The sequence below is a fragment of the Puma concolor genome, chromosome D4 (assembly GCF_028749965.1).
Source record: "Puma concolor isolate L17-30 chromosome D4, mPumCon1.1.hap2, whole genome shotgun sequence".
NCBI classification, from domain to species: Eukaryota; Metazoa; Chordata; class Mammalia; order Carnivora; family Felidae; genus Puma; species Puma concolor.
Window position 1 is genome coordinate 51,354,890 of NC_141679.1, and position 18,597 is coordinate 51,373,486.

The window sequence follows — 18,597 nt, forward strand, 5'->3', positions numbered from 1 at the left end:
TCTTTTTCTTCTTCAAAATTTTCTTGACAAACTTGACCCTTTGTTTTCCATATAACTGTAATGACTGGCCTCTGAACTTATAGGTCAATTTATTGTCCTTACATTTATAAGCATGGCGTATTGCTCTACTTACAACTCCTCATATATTCTTTAATGAGGTTATATAAGTTTCATGGAAAAGATGCTTCACATATTTTTTGGCATTTTCCCCAAGTTATATTTTGTGTTGCTATTAAAATTTTTTCTTCTGGAAATGACATTTTACTTTTTTATTTACTTTTTTTTTTAGAGAGCGAGTGAGCGAGTGGGGGAAGAGGAGAGGGAGAGACAGACAGAGAGAGAGAGAGAGAGAAAGAGAGAGAAAGAAAGTCTTAAGCAGGCCTTATGCCCAGCACAGAGCCCAATCTTGCCACTGTGAGATCATGGCCTGAGCCAAAATCAAGAGTTGGATACTTAACTGACTGAGCCACCCAGGTGCCCCTGAAAATGACATTTTAAATATTTTGTTGCTAGTGTTTAGTATCACTAGTTTTGGATGTTCATTTTGTGTTTGGCAGTTTTGCTAACTGTTCTTATTGGGTGTAAATATTTGAAAACAACAAACCAAAGAAATAAACTCAAAACAAAAAGGTATCAGTCATTTCACTCTCATGCACAACTTTCAGTTGCTCCCTCTTTCCCATAGTGTTCAGGGTCCTTAGCATGACTAAAGGCTCTCCACAGTCTGTCTCTAGCTGAATTTTCAAGGCCTCATTCTTACTGCCCTTTCTACTAGTTGCTTGCAGATCCATGAGCGTTTACAGCTTTGTGACCACTCACATAATACACTGGCCTGGAATGCCCTTACTGCTCCAGTTCATTCTGTGTGTATGTGTGAGAGGAAATTGCAGCCACATGTTGCCTCCTCCAGGAAGTCTCCTTGGATTTCCTTGGTTGGAATCAATGTGACATTCAGTTATGCACCCTCAACCTCCACTCCTCTTGCTATTAATATTAAAATCAAACTCTTTGTATTTACATTTTACAATTTTAGGGCAAATAATGATCATATAATATTGAAATTAGACACTATTTGCACATTTATCATGATGAGTACTGAGTAATGTATAGAATTGTTGAATCACTATATTGCACAACTGAAACTGAAACGTAACACTGTATGTTAACTACAGTGAAATTAAAACAAAAAAGTTAACAGTAAAGAAATTAGAAACCATTAAAGATAGTGGCAAAAACACAATATACTGTTTACAGGCATCATCAGCTTTGAAGTCAGGCTAGCCTAGGTTTGAATCCTGGCTTAGCTACTTTGTATCTTTGGGCAAGTCACTTAATATCTTTGAGCCTCAATTTCCTCCCCTTGAAAACTGGGATTGCTTTGAAGATTAAATGAGATAATACACATAAAATGTTTACCCTGCAACCTGCCCCATGGTAATTGCTCATTAGGGTTAGCCACTATTATCCCATGGTAGATGCTCAGTTGGTGTTTCTAGAATAAATCTAAGCCTGATCCCTAGTTTATAGATGAAGAGATTGAGAAGGCAAGAACAAGAAGGCCTTTCTCAAGGTCATACCTTTAGTTTGGGGCAGATCTATAACTAACAATGTAAAATGAATATAATCTATGTCCTCACCAGATTGAAATCTTCCTGAGGGCGGAGACCTTTTCTTATTCACCTTTGTCTTCCCCTTGTTTCTAGGCATAGTGCCTTGATTGTATTAGATTCTCAGTAAATATTGAGTGCAATTTAAGAAAGTTCCCATCAGAATCAAGAATAAATTAAGAAAATTCTTTTAATCTATACATAGATTTGACTTTGCAGAATTTTGCTAAGCTCCAAATATGGCACAAGATCAAGGGATCCTGATAAGGAAAAGCTTAATTTGAACATTATTGTGTTTGTAGGTGACAAAAATAACAGACCACTTAAGCGTCAAGATTTCTAGATAAACATTTCATGAACTTCCAAAGGAAGAGGTTAAGAAATTCAGACATTATTTTTAACCTACAGTTTTATCCATGGCACTAATTATGAGTTTAAATGTGATTATGAAAGATAAAAAATACTGCCTTTATAGAAGCAATGGAATTTGATGAGTTGTTAATCATGAAGGTTAATTCGTTCCCTTTGTTGAGAGCAAGGAACGGAGTCACAGGTAGTGAGTCTGTTTTCAAAACCGTAAGAAGGGATGGATTAGTATGTCATTATTTTTCATCTGAAAATACATAGAGAGATATTCATCTTTTTAGTAGCTTGCCTGGGAAATTAAAGAATGTCTTTTCTGTCAAAATTAAGATTTTGCAATTTTTCACATACATTATAAACCTGTAGACACGCGTAATTTAGTATAGAACAGTAAGCTAGATGGATAGATGAGAGGTAAGTTATTACTATCAAATCATAGTGTTAGTTCTCTCAAAATTAATATCCTCTTCAGAAACGACTCCTTATTTGCTTGCCAGTATCCCACGTGCAGGGGTATAAACGAGAAATAGTGCTGGAACATTGATGATCACATCTCAAGACTATCACTTGCTTTTACCAAATAGTGCTTCAGGAAAGAATGAAAATACTGCATGGGAAATGACATAAAGATCTCATTCTAAAGCACTTTTTTCACCAATGAACTATAAGTTATAAGTCAGCAGATGTGCCCTTTTTTTCCCTTCTTTTCTGAACACAGGGGGAAAAAGAAAAGAAAAACGAATGGTCTCTTTGATGAGTAGCAAATACCTAATGCCCTTCTGGTGTTGCTGCACCATGATCCAATTATCTCCCACATTTCTTAACAGTGTTTACAAACTGCTTGTGCATTTAAGTTGAATTAAATGGATGACAAATCCAAATGAAGAAAAAAAAGAAAGAACAAAATAAAGTTGAAGTCCTGATCATTTTCATGCCTAAATATTGTCATTGTGGAAAAAAAAAAAACCACCGTAAAAAGTAGAGTTCAAATTCCTACTCGCTCTAGGGCAGGCAGCCTGTGTACTGTCCAGCTCTGTGTGCCAAGTGCTTGTTAAAATTAATTATCATTCAGCAGCTTTCTCTAAGTAGAACTCCCAGAAAATATGCTTGGAGTAGAGAAATGCAAATTGGGTTATGAGATAATTTTATACTCTAGGGACAGATTTTATTTTATTTTTTTCATTTCATATTACTTCATGTCGGAAAAGGTTCATTATTATTTATATAGCAGAACAAGCCCCAAAGCCAATCCATTTCCAACCTCCTTGTCACTTTCTGCATTCCAAATACCACTAAATTCCCAAATGAGTAGGCTAATTCTTTCCTTAGAGAGCCATAAAACTTGCTTGGGGTATTACTAACTTAGCTGATAGCACTTTATTCAAAATAAGTCTTCTTCTCCAGGAATGTGTTCAAAGACCTCATTTCTATGTGGCCGTTACCTTGGTGGAAGAGAAGGCGGCTTGTCTGTTGATTATCACTTCTGAATTGTTTCCTTGAGTACCTTGGACCTAAACTAACGGGGGACTACTGAAATATTTGGGAGTGTGTGCTCGGAAGACCTTTATTCTACTTATTTTACATGTTTAAGATACACTTCTGAAAACATTATTTTTCAAGTGAATTTGGTCAACTAGATGACTAGTACATTCAAAATACCCTATTTTGCAATTAATCAAAATATTGTTACCTAATTAACTTAAATGCATACCTGATACAGGTTTGTTTAGAACCATACAGGAACAACAGCAACAAGACATTATTATTATTTTTTTAATTAAAAAAAATTTTTTTGAACATTTATTTATTTTTGAGAGACAGAGACAGAGTACAAACAGGAGAGGGGCAGAGAGAGAGAGGGAGACACAGAATCCGAAGCATGCTTCATTCAGGCTCTGAGCTGTCAGCACAGACAGGGTCTTGAACCCACGAACAGTGAAATCATGACCTGAGCTAAAGTCGGATGCTTAACCGACTGAGCCACCCAGGTTCCCCTTTTAAAAATTCTTTAACGTTTAGTTATTTTTAGAGAGAGAGACAGAGTGTAAGTAGGGGACGGCAGAGAGACACAGAATCTGAACCAAGTTTCAGGCTCTGAGCTGTCAGCACAGAACCCCATGTGGGGCTTGGACTCACGAACCGTGAGATTATGACCTGAGCTAAAGTCGGATGCTTAACCGACTGAGCCACCCAGGTGCCCCTACAACAAGACATTATTTACTGCCCTTCCCTATGCCACCTCAATACTCTGACTCCAGGCTAATGTAAGAGGGGTGATTCTTCTGGCGTGCCTAGTTTAACTCCTGTGAGATGAATCTGTCTTGTCTGTAGGGTTCTGGGGCTAGCAGTAGAACCAGCCGGTTGAAGAAAGGAGAGTTTTTCCATCTCAGCGTAAGAACTTCCTGACAGAGTTGCATCAAGATGACATTGGTAGAGATTTCCTCTCCTGGGAGGCATTCAGGGGTGAGCTAAGCTGTGCCAAAGAGGCCATTCAGGTAACAGATGGACAGTATGATCCTGAGAGTCTTGACAAATGACTCCTTCAAGATGGCATTCCCTCTTTTAATTGCTGCAGCTTGAAGAGCATTTACAAAGTAAAACCACTTTGTAGGTGTAGGACAGGAATGGAAACTTAAGATTCCTCTCTTGATTCTGGCCAACCCATTCAGAGACAATGTCTGTGAAAGCTGTCAAGGAGAAAAGCTTCCCTGAGATGATGGAACCTTTTAAATTGGAAAGGAGTAAAATGAAGAAGTGAGATTTTTAAAATTGTGACTTGCAATCCAACTCTCATTTCCGTGTACTAATTTCGTTTTGAGGAAGGACTAACATGACCAGGAAAAGCTAATTTTGCAATGTTACTCACTTTTTTGAGAACTGAGTAGAAATGATGGGGCATGTGCTTCCTATCTCCTTGCTCCTCTCTCACCTGCTTCAGGAAAATCAACATAATCAGAACGGTTCTGAAAAAAACTTTTTCTACTGAAGAACTTTTGTGAGAAAGATTTAATTTATATGATACACAAGGCCCACTTCAAGTTTTTCTTCCTCTGAAGCCTTTCTGGACCAGTTCGGCCACTGGGACTTTCCCTCTTCTGGTCTAGAACATTTTTCCTTTGGTATTTGTTTAGCACTGTTCCATATTGTTGATAGTTATCCTTATATATGTTTTGTGTCACCTCAGATGATATCCATGGTAGGCCCTGAGGAAAAGCAGTACAAAGTCAAGGATGGGACCTTTACTCGCATGTAATTTATAAACCATGAGTTCTCTTCCTCCTCAACCTCCCATGAGTGTGTCATGTCTAGCACATAGATGCTTACAAATATTCATGCTAGCTGGTTTGAAAGTGTGACTATAGTGCCACTCACCAGGCTTTCTATGTAGCAGGTAATCAGTCAATAAATCAAGATTAATCTTATGAATAGATAACATATTCACATGTTAAAAAATCCAAATGATGTTAAAATTAATACACTGGCAAATCTTGCTCCACCCTAGTCCTCATCTGCTCTGTTCCTCCTGCCCTTTGTAGGAAACCACTTTCTTCTATTCATTTTTTTGTGTTCATCTGGTATCTCATTATGAAAATGCAGGAAAATATACATATGTATCCATATCACCTTCCTTTCTTAGACAAAATTCTCATACTCTGTGGCCAGTTTTGTATTTTTTCATTCAACCATCTGTTTTTCTTCCATGTCAGTATACAGAGGTCTTCCTCATGTAAGAGCTGCAGAATGTTCCATTCTGTGGCTGAATGATAGTTATATAACCAGTCACCTTTAGATGGCTGTATGAATTGCTTCCAGGTCATGCTTTTACAAACAATTTTACTACAAAGTGAATAATGTCCATGATTTTCTAAGTGCACAGGTATATCCTTAAGATAAATCCCCAGAAGTAGGGTTGCTAGAATAAATGCAATTAAATTTTTAAATAGATTCCCAATTTTTCCTCTGTAGGTGTTGTATTATTTCACTCCCCCTGATAGTGAATGAAGAGTCCCTATTTCCCACAAATTCGCCAGTCAGATGTTTAACTGAGCTTGGATATTTGAGGATGTGATAGGTAAAATATTGTAACTTGGTGTGCTATATTGTTGCTTTGTTTTTATTTGCATTGCCTTTTATTGTGATTACAAGTGAAATCTTTTAATATGTTTCCCCAGGATCATTTGTATTTCCTTGTTCCCCATGATTTATATTTTGCCCAGTTTTTTCTACTGGATTATTGGTCTGTGGGTTTTTTTTTTTTTTTATTTCTAGCAATTTATTACAACTATGGAGATTAGCCCTTTGGAGAATGAGTTGCAATTAATTTTCTAGTATTATATTTGCCTTTTGATTTTGCCACATGGTTTTTGTTTTTGTTTTTGCTTTCGTATTTTTTTTGTAGTTGTTTGGTTGATCTTTTTTTGTTTTATGACACCTTAATTGTGAGTCATAGTTGGAAAGGCCTTCTCTACTCTAAGTTTATAAAAAATTCTCCATATTTCTTGTAGTTCTTTCTTGTTTCATTATAAGTGTTTGACCCATTTGGAGTTTATCCTGGTGTATGTGTGAACTGGGGATCCAGCTGCCATCTTTTTTTTCCCTAGAAAGTTATCTAGTAGTAATCCATTGAAGGGGAGCAGGTATTGCCACCCCCAAATCCACCACTTTGGTATGAGGATTATCTTGAACCGAAGTCCATCAAGACTGAGCAGACTTAAGAAAAACCTTTACTTCTCCCTTAACTACATAAAAGAATTTAGATAGGGGGGCTGGCCTAGAAAGAGCTATTACCAGAGATAGCTTTTTATCTGAATGACCTCTCGAGATGGCAGGGCAAACATCAGTTACCAAACACCTGCTCTTCTTGCTGTTCTGTGAATACCCTTCTCCCTTTTGAAGTCCCAGGCCCCTACCTGATTTCCCAGCTTAGGATGGCGTATAAGCCTCCTCAACGGCCTGACTTGCCCTTGGGTCTCATATCTTTGTGGCTCCGGTACATATGAAGTTAAATTTGTTTTTCCCCTGGTAATCTGTCCTATGTCAATTTAATTATTAGGTCAGCCACAGAACCTAGAGGGAAGAAAGGAAATTTTTTCCATCACGATACTGTAAATATGGATTAATTGTAAATGGCTGTGATTCACATTAATAGCCAAACCAGTAGATTGATTTCACTAATTTAGAGAAACAACTGATCAAATCAGCCACAACAGGAATAAACCAATGAACACGCACAAAAGCAACAAAAACCAAATTAACAGATTCTTTGCATTTATCCTTAACCTTTATTTGATCTTCATGAAATGGTGTCAAAAGAGTTGTGTTAAACCTTGGTCATGATATGATATGCCTGACACTGTGCTACATGCTTCAGCTAGGTTACCGCTATGTGGTCAGTCCGTGTCAGGTGGCTTTTATTAACCCCATTATACCTGTGAGACATCAAGCCTCAGAGAAGTAAAGCAATTTGCTCAGGGCCCATTACTAGTGTTGGAGCAGAGTTTTGATTCAGGTGTAAGATTATAAAGTCAGAGGTCTTCATAGTTTCTGAAGACAGTGAACTACATTGTCTGAGATCTATGTAAGGGAAATAAGGACACTTGGGAGAAAAATGATGGATTTGTTAGACACTTATAAAACCACATCAGCCCTGCTTTTGCTTACCAACGCCGTTGCATTCATGTAGTTCAACTGCAAAACCAAAAATGCCGATATACAGAGTGCACCGTAGTCTCTTATAAAAATTACTTACCTTATGCAGAAAAGTAAAGAGCGAAAGCATTTAAGCTTGTCACACATCTTTCTGGCTTTCTGATTTTTAGGTCGGATTACTGGACCATGAAGCCTTCATTAAAAACTGAAGATCTTTTCTTTTTTTTTTTTTTTCAACGTTTTTATTTATTTTTGGGACAGAGAGAGACAGAGCATGAACGGGGGAGGGGCAGAGAGAGAGGGAGACACAGAATCGGAAACAGGCTCCAGGCTCCGAGCCATCAGCCCAGAGTCTGACGAGGGGCTCGAACTCACGGACCCCGAGATCGTGACCTGGCTGAAGTCGGACGCTTAACCGACTGCGCCACCCAGGCGCCCCCCGAAGATCTTTTCTATACAAAAGTGAAATAATTTTTACATCCCTGGGAGTGGGTCATCCAAGTCACACATGGACTTGAGGATGAATATGAAAAAGTAAAGTGTTTATGATCAGATAACTTGCTAGTTTCTTGCCATAAAAAGGGCTCAAACACTCAGCTTTGTGTCTCAGTGTCACTGTTTGATTCGATTTTTTTCTTTGATAGTTTAATTGTTCAGGTATTTCCATAATGCATGAAGCCAATCTTAACATAAACCTAAAATAAAAATGTATATTTTCAACATCATCTGTTAATCACTGAAGTTTCTGAGGCCCACCCATTGGGATCTGGTAAGGGCATGTGTGGCAATGAACACACAGGCAGGAGGATCCCAGGGCTAGGTATTGAATCTATGATAAGTTGTCTATGACGGTGTTGCCCAGGAGGTGAAGCCATAACTGGAAAGACTGAGGTCTTAGCCAGGCTAAATGGGAGGGGCATCCAGTGAGCGATCTGACCAAGTAGGCAAGGGAACAAAAATAGGACCTTGAATGTGAGGTACAGACACTGCTCATCAAGAAGCAGGCAGATTGTTTCAAATGTTTTAGAAAGTTAAGTCTGAGGAAAGTTCACTCTAGTAGTGTCTAGTCTGTAGGTGTGGGGACAGTCACTTCTTCTCAAAGTTACCTTTTGTGTTTGTGTGCCTTTTAACATTTACATTAGTGGTATTTTGCAACTTGCTGTTTTCCAGGCAACATTGTGTTTTTGAGATGTATCAGGATGATACTACATATCGGTTGGGGGTAAGTAGAAGGAAAGTAAAAGTAGAGAAATAATGCTTGACCCAGATGCACACCAACTTTGGAAGGTGGAAGGGATAGGGATACAGACAGTGGGAGAAGAGCTCCAAGTCTGGGTAGGTGATTGTATTATTATCTAATTGAAATATTTTATATCTCTTTTAATTTTTATTTGTGGTAAAATACTCATAACAAAATTTACCACTGTTAAGTGTACAATTCAGTATCATTGAGTATATTCATATTGCTGTGCAACCAATCTCCAGAATCTTTTCATCTTGTGCAACTGAAACTCTGTACACATTAAACCACAGCTCCCCACTTGCCATTCTTCCCAGCCCTAGCAACCATCATTCTACCTTCTATTTCTATTAATTACTCTAGATGCCTCATGTAAGTGGAATCATACCGTATTTGCCTTTTTATGACTGGCTTATTTCATTTAGCACTTAGTGCTAAACCACGTCTCAAGGTTCATGTATGTTGTAGCATGTAGAATTTGTTTCCTTTTGAAGGCTGAATAGTACTCCATTGTATATGTAAACCATACATTGTTTATCCATTCATCCATTGATGGACATTGTGCTGCCTCCTCCTTTGGGCTGTTGTGAACAATGCTGCTATGAACATGGCTTAAAGATCTCTTTGAGACCTTGCTTTCAATTCTCCTGGGTATATCCCCAGAAAATTGCTGGATCATATGGTAATTCTATTTCAAAATTTTTTTGTTTGTATTCTGCTGTGTCTGCATCATTGTACATTCCCACCAATAGTGGACAAGGGTTCCAGTTTCTCTGTATTTTTGCCAATGCTTGTTATTTTCTGGGTTTTTTTTTTTTTTTTTTTTTTTTTTGGATAGTAGCTATTCTGATGTATGTAAAGTGCTATCTCATTGTTTGCATTTGTATTTACCTGCTGCTTCTGTATCTTTTTGAAAAGGTTTTATGCTGTGAACTAGGGTAAGGGAGATGAGTGGGACTCAGGCAGTGTTGAGGAGGGGATGGGAAAGGCATGGGCCCAATCAAGCAGGGAGAGAGGAGAGATACAGGCTTAACCTTTCCAGGTACCTAGCAGATGCAGAAGTTTCTATGAGTGATAAGGACCAGAATGAGCTGAGTGAACAGAGAAACAGGGAAGAGCCTGCAGGTGTTGCCTGAGATAAGTGAGTAAAAATGATGCAGATGCCGAAAGCACCTAATTCCTGATAATTAATTATTTTTTTCAGTAACACTGAGTTGAAAGACATTACTTGGGAACTTCCAGTAAAGCTAGGCTCCTTTCACCAGCCAGAAAACAGTTATCATCTACTCTTGGGTATTTGAATTGATCAGACTTGGATAATGATTCATCCAGTGAAATAGTTTAGACATAAAAAAGTGCCAAGTGTGCACTCACACCCTGTCCATCAGAGGCATCCGTGCACGAGGAGAGCGGGGGCGGTGACTTGTCCCTGGTACACCCTGTCTCTTGGGTTCCTCTGGGAAGATATTCTACCACTTGCCACCCAGAGAAACACTAAATGCCTGCAAGTTACCAAAGGATGAGTACTTTTCATTCATGAGGGAATTGTGTGCTTCTTGACGAGCAGCGTCTCTAGGTGCGTATTTGGGTTAGTTTTCTAGGGCTGCCATAACAAAGTACCACAACCTGGATGACTTAAAGTAACAGAACGCTATTTCCTCATAGTTCTGGAGGTCAGAAGCCCAGAATGCAGGGCTCTATTCCCTCCGAAGGCTCAAGGGGAGAGGCCTTTCTTGTCTTTCCCAGCTTCAGGTGGCTGGGTGCATTCCTTGCCTTCCTTGGCTTCCTTGGCTCCCGGCCATGTCACTACCACCTCTGCCACACCAGTCTCACCTTTCCTTCTCTTCTTCTGTCTCTTATAAGGACATTTGTTGTTGAATTAAGGGTCCACTTCCATAATCCAGGATAATCTCCTCTCAAGATCCTTAATTACATCTGCAAAGACCCTTTTTTCAAATAGAGTGACTTTCGTAGCTTCTAGAGATTTGGACATGGATGCACCTTTTGCGGGGGCATTATTCCACAGGAGTGCAAAACCTTCAGGGGAAATTCCAACCCTTTCCCTCTAACATGAGTCAGGCTGGGAGTGGGAAGAGACACTGGGCCCTCAATGTCTTTGTTTGCTCTGTAACAGACACCACCCAAAGTCAGTGATGGAGCCAGCAAATTTGGCATGTGAATCAATTTAATGTCCCATACATATTGTTGGTGGTTAGAATAGACACATGTTTTTGGTGCTCCCAGTTTTGGTTCCCAGGGACATAAGACCTCTTGTGCTCCATCCTTTTGTCATCACCCCTGTCCAAAGCCGCACCCATTCATGGAATCATTCCTGTTTTGTGCTGGGGGCAGGAAGAGTTAGTACTTACTGAGCCACTTTCAGTCCTCAGTAACCTGGGTAACCTGAGATAGAGGAATCTAGCATCCACACCCCAAAACGATCCTGTTGGAACCTGCTTATTGAAAGAAGTCATTTTCACTTGTGAGTGTCTCCTGAACAGTGCAATTCCAGGACCAGTTATGTGTGTTAGGACAGCAAGTGTACAATTTTACAGAAATGATTTCACTTCAATAGAAACATCTTTATACCAACACAAGATCAATATTTCTGATTTCCATGCTTAGTGTTACTCTTTGAGAGTGACCAGAAATTGTTATTTCTATAGAGATATATTTTATTCTGATAATGCCAGGGAACAGATAATGACTTGGGAGAACATCAAGATTAATGTCCTTAGTGTCAACATTTACCCTGTAGTCAATGTAATATTAAAGCCCCTAGTTCAGTTTACCTGAAGGCAGAATAAATCCTCTCCCCTTTTTTTTGGTCAACAAATAATATATTATAGGAAATCCTGTATCTGTTGCATTTATTTTATAAACTTCTTTTTCATTTGAAGAATATGGCACATACATGGAAGAAGGCACAGCTCAGTGAATTATCAAAAAGTAAACACACCTGTGTAATCACCATCCAGGTCAAGAAAAAGTACATTGCCAGCCTCCCTGTGCCTAGAAGAAATCTTCAAGCCCCTTCTCTATCACAATCCCCTCCCTTCCCACCAAAAGTAGCCTTTGTTTTGACTGTTTTTTTTTTTTTTTGACAATTTTTTGCCTACCTTGAAATTTTATGTTGCATATATTCTTTAAGCTTTTTTTTTTTTTTTTTTTTTTTTTATAAAAGCATCTGGAAAACATTCCTTTAATGCCATCCCATCTCAGAGGCAGAATAATTTTTTCTTTGTAGGTATCTCTTTGTCGGGAAGATAAATAGCTAACCCCATACATCATTATCATAAAAACTTATTTGTAGTTTACATGAGAAGCCAGGATGAAGAGTAACACATGACCTTGTGATCTAACACATGATCACAAATGGAATTATTAAAAATAAAGATAAATGAGTACTGGAAATTTTAATTTATGAATTATGTGGTTCTCCTTGCTCTAGACTTACTTGATAGTAAGGTGACTCTAACCTTTGGGACATAGTGGCATTCTTTTGATTATATAATTTTTTCTTTCTTTCTACCAGCTTGGTCTCTTGTTCAAATGCATTTTCCCTAACAACGTGTTTTAGTGTTTAATGGTTTAAAAAAGAAATGACTTCAAAGCCAATAATATGTAGAGAGGCTTATATTTGTCTATAATTTGTCTAGACATACTTCTAAAATTATGACTGAGCCTAATTCCCACTAACACATTATATTTACTCAATGCCAAGGGGAAAATGAAGTGGGAGATGTGATGAGGAAGGAAAAAGAAAGACCACACTGAATGTATAGTCACTCAGGTGTAAGGTATAATCTAATTTCAGAAATGTTGAAATGTGAGGGGGAATTAGAATTGAGGAGTCATATTAGTGCTATTTGCTGATATCAGTGAATGATTTTGGCCAGAGGTGGTTTGATGTTGTTAAGAGTTTTCTCTCAAAATAAACAAAATGGAAAAAAATTAGGAAGTCACTCTGGAAATTTATATTGACAAACATCAGCTGTTACTGGAGTTATGAATGGGTTACCCTTTGGAGGTAATGAGGACATTTGTACATCATGTTATTTCAGGAGTTCTACAGAAACTCTACTTGTCCTCAAAACATTTGCCCTATTGTCGGCACTTCCTTCCTGACACTTTAAGAAATCACCTTTGGGGGTCAGTCTTTGAGTACTGTTTATGTAAGATGTCTGGAGAAAGAAACTAGCTCCTGGGTTCCTCCCCTTGCTTTCCGTTCATTCACTTGCATGGCTTAATTATATATGTTAGCTAATTGTCACTATTAAAAGCACAGATCCTGACCTTAAGGGAATAAAGTGAAAAATAGATACCTCTTAATTTCCTGACGGCAGCTTCAGTTTACTGAGAATAGAAACTCCTTCCCAGGCTGTGAGTGCTTGATTAACATAGGAGTTTCCCAAGAGTGTAGAAGAGGAAGCCCAGTAGGCCAGCAAGCTATTTGTTCACCCTGTGTATCCAGGTTTGAGTACTCTTTTATGTGAGCTTTAAGGAGTGATCAGTAAAAATCACTATTTCACACCATTTTACTTTGACTTCCTAGTAAATGGATGTATTAACACAGTGCCTTTTGCCATATCCTTGTGAATATCTGAGATAACTTTCTTATATTTTTCTTTAAATCAGTGTTGGTTTTTGAAATGTAATTCATTTTATTTTGTTATTTAATTTTTTTAAAAATTTACTTACTAATTTTGAGATAGAGCATGAGCAGAGTAGGGGTAGAGAGAGGGGAGAGGGAGAATTCCAAGCAGGCTCTGCACTGTCAGTGCTGAGCCCGGTGCAGGACTCGAACTCACGAACTGTGAGATGATGACCCGTGACAAAATGAAGAGTCACACACTTAACTGACTGAGCCACCCAGGTGCCCCATAAATATAATGTATTTTAAAGGAAGATTTTATATCACTTCTATAAATAGACATCTACTATCACTTCCTATAAATAAAAGATAAATGTTAAATAAGTTCATAACTCTAAAACCACTTCCCACTTTGTGAAATGGCTTAGAATAGTAAATTTGGGACTTGGGATCAGAGGATCAGAGTTCTCATCTCAGTTCTGCTACTTATGAGTGCTGTGGTTTGGGGAAGGTCCTTTCTCCAAGTCCCAGTCTCCTCCACAGAAAGGAGGGGTTGGTGGGAATGATAATAATGCCCCCTGAAAAGAGTTATCATGGGGATTAGAAATGACACTTAGAATACCTGGCACGTTTTAAGTGTGGGGACTCAGAAGTTGACAATTTTTTTTAATAATTATGTCTTTGGTATTAGTATATCAACTTATCTTTGTTCTGCTCTGAAGCTTTGCCTGCCTGCCTTCCTCCAAGTGACATGGGATAAATCAAGTTGCAAAGGAAAATGGTGGTTCCTTTCACTTTTAAGCCTAAAGTCCAAACAGTATGGTAAATGGAGTTCACCTCAAGTGCAAATGCCCATTTATCAGTAGTTCGTGCCTGGATCCCTTTATTGACAAGGGTTGTGATAGCAGTGCTGTGACTGAGTAATGCTGGCTGTATGCCCTAAACATGGGAGGGCAGAAGACTGGTACTCCCTATTTGACAACATTAACTCCTGCCTCCTTTTTGCCAAGTCTTCTTAGCTTTCCAGAATCTGCATCTTGCAAGGTGCCCCCAGTTCAGCATGGACTTCTTCAGAAGAGAGCTTCAAAGTCACTTCAAGCACATTATACTTATTTTCCTTCCTGAAATAGTCTAAAATGATGGTCCTCTCAGGCCCTTCTGATTCTGTCACCTCTTTCTCACTCCCCTAGAATAGCCCACCTTTCAGTCCAACTAATTCTTCTTGTTTAGAGAGAAAAAGAGCTGTCTGTGCCATTGGGGCTGTTCTATCACTTTCCTCGCTCTCTTATATATCATAAAGGATTAGCAGGTACACACCCCAAGAAGATTGGGAGAAGGTGAAATGTGTGCAGCCTGTGCTCTGGTTAGCGATCAGGTCCCCATAGCAGCTCGCTGGATGCTTATTTGTCCAGCTCTGCAAATAGTTTTGGCAATGGGAAGTGCTACCAATGTGACATCGTGGAAAATCCTGGTACATAAAAGACTTTATGACACTTCCCTTTTTTCCAGCTCACACTCTGGAGTGAACCAGTAAACAAATCATTAAAACAGGAGGAAAATTATTCTTCTGGGGTTTAAGGCTCTGTCCTAGTAAGAAAAGAACCCTGTAGAAAGAAACGTGATAAACAATACTTAGGAGAACTTAACTTTTAAATGACATTTTGAAGCCAACAGATTCTAAATGCTGACATCAACATTTTTAATATTTGTCCATTACTGTTTAATACAATAGGTTAAGTGTTGCTTCGGGGAGCTCGGAATTGTTCACTTGCAAGGAGTGAGAAGGATGCTCATTATTTCTCTTATTACCTCTCCTTAGAATTTGTATTGCTCTTATCGTCCACAGACTGCTTCTTGGTAATTTTTATTACTAACAAACCCATAACCTGATGGGCTTCTCTGGAAATAGAGGGTATTGTGAAGGCACTCAGGATATAGATATGGTGCTGATGGGATCAATTAAAATGAATCGTAGCCCAGGGAAAGGTGTTTTGTGGAGCATCACAATGTGACAAAGATGAGTTTAAAAATAATCGTGTATTTTATGACCACATTTCACAATCTTGTTCACCCAGATAGTTGTGACAGTCACATTCTGGACCAACATAAAGAGTGAGCTAGGGGAAGACAGACTGGCAAACATTATGATTTAAAGGGAATTGATGTTTATCGATGAGCACTTCATCATTTCCAAGGGCTTTCAGGAAAAGACAGCTTCTTTTATAGACAATGAAAGAAGGGACTGTTAATTCAGGTGCATCATCTGAAAGCGTTTTCAGGCCTCCTATTTACTTTCCATTCTCTTATTGCCCTCCCTGTTAGAGATCACAGCACCTGTGTGTGATAGCCTTTGAAAATCTCTCTTTCTCTCTCACGTACACACACACACACACACACACACACACACACACACACCACCAAACTTTGAAGGGCAAGGTTAATTGGACATGTGAGAATGTGTTGTTATTTCATATTGAATCGAGTGGCTGAGCTTTTGTGGTATTAGTTTTGTGTTATTATTTGGGGATCTGAATTTAATAATGATATAAGAACCTTCTAATAGGATGAGAGTTTAAATAACTCACTGCTAGAGTTTTCTTTTTTAATTTCAGCTTTCATCCAAAAATTCCCTTACTCAAACCCTTTCAAGGGGTGCCTTACTTCTGAGGTACTCTAAGCCTCTGGCTGGCCTTAAAGACTCCGTCTCTTTGCCCTCCCTCTATCTTGTTCTTCTTCCATCCTCATCAGGGTGTTCTCTGTAATCCCCGCCCCTGCCCCCAAACTGGGTCTTCTCTCTCTGTTCTTTTCTTACCTTCTCTTTTATCCCATCACCCATTTCCCAGATCTGACACACCTTTTATTCTCTCTGCTCTCTCCAAGTTCAGCAAAACCTATTCAAGGGCCATTTCTTCTAGGGGACCCAGATTATTCCCTTCTCTACTAAGCTCCCATTCCTTTGAAATACAGTTTTTTAAGCCATGCTCTCTAACAAATAAAATACAGGCATATATGTAATTTTGCATTTTCTAGAAACAGGTAAAATGAATTTTAATGATATATTTTATTTCATCTGTTATTTTAAAAATATTTTCATTTCTACATGCAATCAGGTTGAGATTATTCATGAGATGTTGTTATTTCATTCTAAGCTTCAGAAATCTGGTTTATATTTTATACTTACAGCATATCCCAATTTGGATTAACCACATTTCAAGTGCTCAATGTGGCATATGACTACTGAATCTGTACCACATTCCCCAGCTCTCAAATATGTACTTTTGTGTTTTTTATCTTTTTACCTGGACCTAATTGCAAACAAGTCTTTGAAGTTGGAGCCCATGTTGATACTTCTGTTTTCACACTTCATTCCTGAATGTATAGTAAGCTGTAAGTAATTGTCTATTGATGGATTGGTAATATTCTTATCTGTGACCCCTGTTTAAGTAACTAAAATAATATTTCCTTAAGCACATTTATTCCCACTACAGCTTCCTTATGCTTGGAATTTCCCTTTTCTTCTCCATACTTACGTTATGATTCAGCTACCATATTACCTCTGTTTTGTTCGATTTGAACCTTTTGGGATATGTTGGATGGGATTATAAGAAATAGATGTACATTATTTGCAGTTCTGTTGCACTAGAGAGCAGCATTTTCACATAATACTCATCATTCGTACAACTCGGGCAAAATAGCATTTATAGCTGAAATCAATAGGATAATTACTTCCATTGTTCTTTTTTACTTTCTTAACAGAGACTGGACAAAGACTCATAAGAGTCTGTGGATCACAAGACCCACCTGTGAAGTAGAGGCTCTCTGGTTTGATTGCATTATGGAAAAGACACAGTTTTACAAGCTGAAACCAAATCATGAGGATAGAGATAGCTTGCAAAATTGCAGGGAGGGAAAGTGGTGGGGTAGGGAAGGAGACCCTAGAGAGAATGGGGACAAACAGATGACCTGAAGTAGAGGATAAGATGAGGAGGCTTCCAAACTGTGTCAAGGGCACCAAAATGGGGGGGAAGCAGCAGGGAATGCAAATTGTCAACTATTCCATAATTTAATGAACAGTGTACTAATATGTGTACTATTTCTACTCTGTCACCAACTTAATTCAAGGCCAAGGTCTCAGAGACAGAATGCTGGAATATAATTCTAGAACTGTGCCAATAAACAATAAATCAAAGTCCATAGTTTTTCTCATCACGTAATATTGTCATATTAAAGTTACAAACATTCTCTCCATACAGTCTAATGTTTAATGCATTCTATAGTCTTTATTAAGAATCTGTCAGTTGGTCCCTAAATGACCCATTTATTTAATTTTAAAATATTGTTTCTGTTTCTTGTTGGTATTATCAATCTCAGTTCCCTGTTAACTTTCTCCCCATATGATAGCAAATATGTCCCCTACTGAACAAAATTACTTCACTTAGCTTAATTTTACATTTAAAAAATTTCCACATTTTAAAAGTTTGGTACCTTCACATGTTAGTAGAATTTTGACAACAGGATATTAATATCACAGCTGGCTCAATGAAAGCAAAGGTACAAGTCAGGACCCACATTGCTTCGAATGAGGAGCTTGGGAGTTCACCATAGCCAAAGTGTGAAAATTCTGTTAAGATTTTGCTGCTGATCTGTTTTCTCTCAGGACCTATTCTTGCTTCCCATGCCCCAGACAACTCCCTAATCCTGAGCACAGGCCTAGATGTCTTTATCCTGACTTCTGAAGGGCCTGGGAAACACCTCTGTCTCAATACCCCTATCCCCAACCAGTAGCTAGCCAATGGCTGGCTTTCTAAAATAAAGGCAGTGTACATATTTTGTCAGTGGAAATGGAAATGTCCACAAGTAGAAGATTTTGCTTTTTAATAATTTGTAGTGTTCAGTAAAGTTTAGTCTTTAGACTGGGCCAGTCCATGATACTTATTTTCTCCTGTGTTATATTTGCTTTGATTTTATATTTTGAAATGTAATTTTAAGTCTCTTGAAGCCAATAATAAAAAAATTAGGACTTGTATTTTGTATATCTTTGATTTTTAAATTTTATTTTCTCATAATTTGTTTCTATTGCATTTTATGAACGTATTAGCTTCAGTGGGCCCCTTTTCATAGATAGTTTGAGCAACACCAATATT

The 18,597-nt window shown here is 38.3% G+C and overlaps 1 long non-coding RNA gene across 2 annotated transcripts in view; it reads left to right on the forward strand.

Annotated features, from left to right (window-relative positions):
• Positions 1-18,486, forward strand: part of LOC147574874 (uncharacterized) — a 23,100-nt gene extending 4,614 nt beyond the window's left edge. For both annotated transcript variants that reach the window (XR_015243592.1, XR_015243593.1), the window contains exon 3: positions 17,210-18,486. This is a non-coding gene — a long non-coding RNA (uncharacterized LOC147574874). The remainder of the gene's footprint in view (positions 1-17,209) is intronic.
• The last annotated feature ends 111 nt before the right edge of the window (positions 18,487-18,597 follow it).